Genomic DNA, 7897 nt, shown 5'->3' on the forward strand with positions numbered 1-7897 from the left:
TCACATTACCTGACTCCAAAATCTACTAAAGAGCTATAGTAACCAAAATAGCGTGGTATTGGCATAAAGTCAGCTGCGTACATACTGTATATCTGCTGTACAACAGGCACTTTCCAGTTCCCCAGATAGATAAATAGGCTATGTATATTTATTATATAAAACTATGAGTATGTATTTTGTAAGACACTTTTCTAGTATCTGGGGCTCTATGAGGGAATTCCAAAAAAATCTTTATGCTCATTTTGACATTCTAGTAGGGAGCCAGGAAATGATAGTTAAAAACATTCCTTATGTTAGAATAATATTAAAGTATCATTGAAATTAGACCAATTTCAGAAATAAAGAGGGAGTTGTATAATATTTTAACATAAATATTCTCAAAAACAAGTTTTGCAGCCATGAAAGTAAAACGGGTTATTCATTATGTAACTGTTTGATTTAAATAGGATTTGGTAATATATTGCCAAATTATATGCTTATCACTCAGAAATATGTGGTAACTTTCTGATTTTCGTTTGTCTCTTGGGAGTTAAATATATAATTTTAGGATGGGGTGAAACACTTAGTGATTATTTTCAGATCTTTATTACCTGTGAAAATTGCGCGCTTAATGATCTGTTTCCCTCATGCTGGCTAGTTAGCGACAGGACACTCATTTACTTTGGCCATCCTTCCAAAACGTAGTGCTGACTCTGCAAATTTATGAAATATTATCACAACACCCTCATTTGCAAGTGCCTTATTTGTTCTGTAATATAAACAACACAGGTGGAGCAAAATATTTTTTAGCGAGATATTTAGTATTAGCTAAATATTCTGGACAAAATAACATATACACAATTATTTCTATTATTTATGATTTTGGAAATAAAGGATATACAATATATTGTAATAAAATATAAAGCTTTGAAGAAGCAGGCCCATCTGAAATAACGGAGAGAAAAAAATAGTGATAAAACACAGAAAATACCAAGAAGCCCTAAGTTATGAGAGGTCTAGTCTGTGTAGACCTCAGACATACAATCCTTCCTTATTATATACCATTTGGCTGACGCAACTTGGTGTGTTTCTATAATGTAATGGGTTATAATTTATTTTCAGGATATAATGTAGTTTATAGTCAAGGAATTGTAGCTGAGGTTTTTGCCCTTGTTTCTCTCCATGGAAAAAAACAGTGAGTAGATGAATGTGTCACGCAGAGAGCAGTAGTGACAGATTGAAAAAACAAACAAAACGGCAATGATCACTTCCTGTAGTTCTCAGTACGAGTATGTTCCCTCCAAACTTTCCTGATCATATGAGGTATTATAGAAAAAAAATGTTTGTTTTTAACCAATGACTTTCTGGGTTTCTTTTTTATTTGTTTATTTTATTTTTTTTTTTGAGACAAAGTCTCACTCTTTCCCTGGCTAGACTCACAACAACCTCAAACTCCCGGGCTCCAGTGATCCCCTGGCCTCAGCCTTCCAAGTAGCTGAGACTCCCAGCATCTGCCACAACACCCAGCTATGCACAAATTCGTCTAATTGTTTTGACTTAAGTTCTAAAGGTCTAAGTAAATATTTGTGAAGTTCCTGACACACAGTGCATATTGAATTAAATAGCTTTTTAATATTACGTTAATCAACATCAAAACAAAAATAATAGTTGCATTAAGTTATTATGTTATACCCTAGGAGAAAAGGTCTAGAACCTGGCTTTTTGTTGCGCCATAACCTCAGGCAGAACAGCCTGCTCACTGATCCCTTGTCTGTGTGCTCTGGCTAGGACCCACCTAGTGACGGTATTTTCTCCCTTCCCCCAGTTAAGTCTCTATTGGCTTCAAGCTTCAGTGCCTTTCATTTATAAAATTTTCTATTGCCTCAATTCTGTTTGTTTGTGACTCACATAATATTGAAACTGTCAAAATAAATGTCCATTGTCTAGCAAGCCATCAACAAAGTCGCCTGAATTAGAGCCTTATCCTTTCTTCTGAGTTGTTGACGCTCATACAAGCATATTCTACTTTTGATAAGAGGAAAAATACAGTCTATGAAATTAGGTCAACTTCAGGAGGTGCTCAGTGTGGGAGGTGGTCAAATATGCCGGTTCTGCTGGGGATGTGATAGCGCTAGGTTGACAACTAATTTACTGATGTGAATTCACCAAAGCAGCTGTTTGAGTTAAATTCTAGAAAGAAAAAGGAATTGATTGATAAGAGACCACTCCAAATAGTTTTAGAATCTGTGTTTTACTATTTTGCCACATTATTTACATAATATTATTCCTGCAACAAAATTGATTAACATAGCTCCTAAGGTAATTATATGTTCAGTTTCTAAATGGAAGATCACTTTGCTTTGTCTGTATGACCAACTTCATATTTTTGTGTCACCTGAGATAAACCTACAGTTTATTTACACATTGTGGCCAAAACCACAGGCCCCACAGCATAGATGTTTACCTTAAGAGGTGATAAAAATGAATCCTAGAAACGTACATTTCATGGAAAAATAAGCAAAATAACCATGCCAGTGATCTCTAGAGAAGAAATTTGGTATTCCAATGTGAAGTTATTTTGTTGATCTTTTTAAAGAAAGCTTTCACATCAACAGAGCCAGTGGGAGTGAATGTATTAATCTTCACTAGAAGGAGAGAAGCTTTGACAAGATGAAGAGCATGCATGCCACGTTGATGTTTGCAAACTGGGTTTTTAATGTAATAAATACAATAAAATTAAAAATTGCCTATCTTGGTAACTTATAAATAAATATGTGGGGTAAGTTGATTATTTTCTAACCTTACTGTTTAGTTGACACATGTTAATACTTAAAATATTTTCTCAAATTTCTTCTGGAATATGTATTTAATTACTCATTATCCTAACAAATGCTAACCTGTGGTAGTGTTATAAATATAACAATGAATGAATAAATGAATACAAATTAATGCTACAGACAAGATAGATATTCCTTATAATACAGAATTCACACAAGCAGTGGTTGTTTATGAGAGTTAAACAATGCTTGTAACCTACAAACACTCCCTCTTCTCTCTCTCTCTCTCACACAAACATGCATGTGCACACACTTTCATCTACACAAAAGTCACCAAAAATAATTTTAAAAAAATTTTTTGAGACAAGAGACTCACCATGTGGCCCTGGGAAGAGTGCTGTGGCATCACAGCTCACGGCATCTTCAAACTCTTGGGCTTAAGTGATTTTGCCTCAGCCTCCCAAGTAGCTGGGACTACAGGTGTCCACCACAATGCCCTGCTATTTTTTGGTTGTAGTTGTCATCGTTGTTTGGCAGGCCCAGGCTGGGTTCAAACCCATCAGCCCCAGTGTATGTGGCTAGTGCCCTAGCTGTTGAGCTACAGGCACCAAGCCAAGTTTAAGTTTTTATATAAGAAAAATATTCTCTTTCTCTCATGCATGCAGTCTTATCTTCAAGATTTGAACAATAGGCAATCATGTTATTAGCTGACCCTTTTGAATAGAATATACATAAAAATATAAATAACATTAGATTGACAGAAATAATCACTCAGATGCTTCAGGTTTTTTATAATCTTTTGTAGGAGAAAAGTACAATTTCTTGAATTTGCTCCAGGCCATAAGGAACATACACATGCACGCACACACGCCCCGCACACACAAATGCACACATGTGCACACACACCACTTCTGTTTTGGATATCCCTAGGCATCATTTTTATATTCTTTTTTTTTTTCTTTTTTTTATTGTTGGGAATTCATTGAGCGTACAAGAAACCAGGTTATACTGATTGCATTTGTTAGGTAAAGTCCCTCTTACAATGGTGTTTTGCCACCCAAAGGTGTCACACACACCAAGACCCCACCCCCTGACTCCTTCCCTCTCTCTGCTCTGCGAGGGGGGAGTGGGGGAAAAAAAGTTCATTTTTTTATTCTAAAGTATGTAGGAGTGGCAATCTGTTTCAGACATTCTAGAAAATGGATTTATTCTCTTGTTATCTCGATCTGAGACCTCTACCTACTTTAAGCCTCTAATATCATCCCACAAAATAGATATCGTAGGGATATAACTTAAGTGGCAGAGACAAATTCTGTTGAGGAGATGGACCACAGCAGGTGATATAAATGGAAAAATACACAAGTGAAGTCTAGGAAAATGTCAGAGAAAGAACATGCTTTCAAGCATTTGGAAAAGATCACATTATCATTCCAATACTCAGAGTAAATTCAAGAGATGCTGTTACTATTCTAGAGAGGTAGTGGCAAGTTTGTGAGTCAATTGCCTTAGAGGATCCTGGGTAAAGTGAGTAGAAATAAATACCCATCAGCAAAGGTTAAAGAGTACATGTTGATGTTCTTCAAAATCTCCTCTGGCACCGTGAAGATCAAGGCTCTGATTAAATATGCTGTGGGTTAGGTATATCTCCTGTCATATACCTATATCACAATTTATCACAACTAATGCAAATATTTTAAAGATTTAGTGGAAATGACTTACATAATATTACAAATTATATGAGACCCCCCAAAAAAGAATAGAAAGTATACAGTAAGAAAATGGAAATTTTCCAATGAAAAGTACAATAGCTCAAATAAAAATGTTACTGGATTGGTGAGAAAAGAAAACAATGACGTTCTTCCTCTTTAAAAAAATAACCTCACACTCTCACACACATAACCTGTAAATGTTAGATTTCATGGCAATGAGGAATTAAGTTTGCAAATGGAATTAAAAATCCTTGTCAGTTGACCTAAAAATAGAGAGATTTTCCTAGACCGCCCGAAGGGCCCTGTGTAAACATAACATGCCTTTAAAATTGGAAGATGGCGACAAAAGTCACATTTACGTTATGTACTGTGGGAACTCAACCTGGCATTTCTGGCTTGGAGGTCAGGCAAGAAATATGGCAGCCTCTCCAGGTAGAAAGCCAAGGATACAAATTCTTGCCTACATCCCTAAAATAAAACCCAGCCCTGCAGACACCTTGGTTTTAGTGCAGCAAGACCCACGTCAGATCCTGACCTACAGACATGGAAGTCGGCAAAATGATGTCGTCTCGTGTGTTTTATAATCACTCAGGCTATCGTAATTTGTGAAGCTGTGATACAAAACAATATAAAAACAAGAATTTCAAAAATTTAAATTATCAGGTAAGAACTTTAACAGAATTGTCACTGAAGTTTTGAGGACTTACAGAAAAAGATAATAGGAAAAAAATGTGTAATTTCAGTAGAAGAACAAAAGTTGTAAAAGAAAACCAAATGGAAATTTTAGAATAAAAAGATCAACATTTGAAATGAAAATTTCATTACCTAAGATCAGCTGCGTATGGCACACAGCCAAAGGCAGATCCTGGAGCCGTTACCAACTCGAGGAATAAAGCGTCCGGGACAGAATAAATACGGGTAAGAAGGCTCCAGAGACAGGTGCATTCAATTCCTTCTCTCTTGTCTGTGTATTCCACTCCCTACTGAGGAATTGAGTTTGTTAGAAGACTGAGAAAGTGACATTTGGGGACTTTGCCAAGCTGCGGAAAGTTTGCCACCTTCTATTTTTAATTTTTCTATCTTGGATCCCAGCCAGAATACTTGATGAAGCCCAAGCTGCAGAGAACAGCCACCTGTACCTCTCAAATAAACCTCCACAGACAAACTCCCCGCAAAGGGCAGCAGCAACTGTGGCCACGTGGAGATCCATTTTTGTCTTTTATGTGCAAACTCGCCCAGAAACCTGCATCCCCAGAAATGTCATATGCTGTAGAACCGGCTACCTGAGCTTATCCAAACCTTTGCATGTGTGCAATACTCCAAAGTCAATTTTTATTATGTCAGGTAATCCCAGCCTTATACCCTATCCCTAATTAATTCATTATTCTTCTAATCGCTTAGATCACTCAGTACTTAATCTTATAACATTGGTCACCCAGACTCTTAGGCTTATGTAAAAATAAAGATAATCCCAGCCTTATACCCTACCCCTAATTAATTCATTATTTAAAATATTTACTATTCTTATGATCGCTTAGATCACTCAGTACTTAAACTTATAGCATTGGGCATCCGGACTCTTGGGCTTATGTCTGGCAAGGTCATTGAAGAGTGGACAGAGGCGATCCATGGCTTTCCGAGCTTTGCTTTTCCATCATCATATCAGATAGCTTCCCAAAACCCTGCAGGGGTGTGCCATATTCATATGTCAAAATCATAAATACATTACACTCTGTAGCAACAAACACACTCCCACCCCAGACATTATGTTATTTTATTTTTTTGAATTTGCTTGTCATACTTGCACAGAGGTCATGTTAATCTTCTCTGTATCATTCCAATTTTAGTATATGTGCTGCAAAAGTAAGCACCAGATATTACTTGAAATAAATCCCTTAGTTATTTAGAAGAACCACTATTATTTTTTTCTATGCATACACTTTTATCAGGATACACTATCTTTGAGTTAATAGGGAGCAGAGAACAGTTCACTACATTGGTAAGGCCAAAAGATAAACCAAATGCAAGTGTCAGCATGAAAATGACCTAAAATAAGAAACACATTAACTGCAAAGGACAATCTATCTTCTGAGTGTATACAGGTCAGATGGCCCCAAAGACGCAGGGAAATAGTTTGAGCCATCTTACCTCTCTCTGTGTCAAACTCTGTTATATGGGAACTTGTTCACCAGTAAAAAAGAGTGGTCATAGTGGTTACGACCCACTTGTCTATTTGGCAGTTGTGAGTCAGAGCCAATATCTTTCCTTTCTAGTCTTTTATTTTCCCTGAATCAAGGAAAAACTAAACAAAAGCAAATATAGCAAAACAAATAAATTAAGTCTAACATTCTGTAAGCGATAAGACAACATACCCAGAAGGCAGTAGAAAGGAGTTCATAGACGTTCCCTGGATCTTTGCAGACTTAGAAATCTACATAATTGCTGTGTGAAAAAAAAAGAAAGGTGGAGATGGAAATAACTTCTCAGTTAATGCAAAGAGCTATAGAAAAAAAAAATTGAAGGAAAAAGCTCAGATCTGCAGGTTAGTCAGAAAAAGCTGTATAGTTGGCAAGAGGACGTCTACCTCCCCTCCAAGGCATTTTTGTGTCCTGTTGATTTCTTGCATGAACTTCAGTAATCTTAGTACACACGATTTTATCAAAATATATCTCAGGCATGAAATATATTCAATAGATTTTTCAGAAAATAATCAGAAGTGCATATAATTTCATCTACCTACGTGTTGTTACAGCTATTCTACAAGAGTAAAGAATTAAGGACAAAATTAAAGTTTTCAAAGTAGAAGAATGGTTTTTATCACTTAATAGTGAAAAATAACTTCAAATTCTATTGCGGATGGGTACACCACATATGAGCGCATGTTCACATAAGATATTAATCGGAAACTCCACTTAAGAAAATGTTCAACCTGTCTGGTGACTCAATTCCCCCCTTTGTAAAGAGAGAACTATATTAAGGAAAGTGATGCTACTGTTGTATTAAATAGGAAGCACTTGGAAGTGGACATATTACATAGACAATTAAATGACTTGTATTTCAAGCTTATTACCATAAAAGGATGTTTGCAATATGGTGGTGCTTTTTAAATTTTGTTGCCCTAGACCAACAATTAAAAAAAAAAAAACTCACACATATGTTAGCTTGTGTGTTTATAGAACGGATTATAGACATAATGTGCACAGTTTCATACATCCTTATGCTGAGACCTCCTACAGGGTTTCAAAGACTGGGCACAGGTGCTAAAATGAACAACCTTAAAGAAAGGAGGCTGATCACTACAGGTGTAAATGACTTCAATCGGCTGGTGGCTCTCCCTGTCACCTTACATCAACTTTGGCTAGTTATAATATCATTTTTTGTGGCTTTAAAATTTCTCTGTTCTTCACATCACCACAGCAGTTCCCAAGGCAA

General features: G+C 36.3%; 1 non-coding gene across 1 annotated transcript; it reads right to left on the reverse strand.

Moving 5' to 3' along the window:
* Positions 1-6228: 6228 nt before the first annotated feature.
* On the reverse strand, positions 6229-6336 carry LOC111723270. The gene has a single exon (XR_002771846.1). It is a non-coding gene; the product is annotated as a U6 spliceosomal RNA (small nuclear RNA).
* Between the last annotated feature and the right edge of the window lie 1561 nt (positions 6337-7897).

The sequence above is a fragment of the Otolemur garnettii genome, unplaced genomic scaffold, assembly GCF_000181295.1.
Source record: "Otolemur garnettii isolate 467f Iridium unplaced genomic scaffold, OtoGar3 scaffold00009, whole genome shotgun sequence".
NCBI classification, from domain to species: Eukaryota; Metazoa; Chordata; class Mammalia; order Primates; family Galagidae; genus Otolemur; species Otolemur garnettii.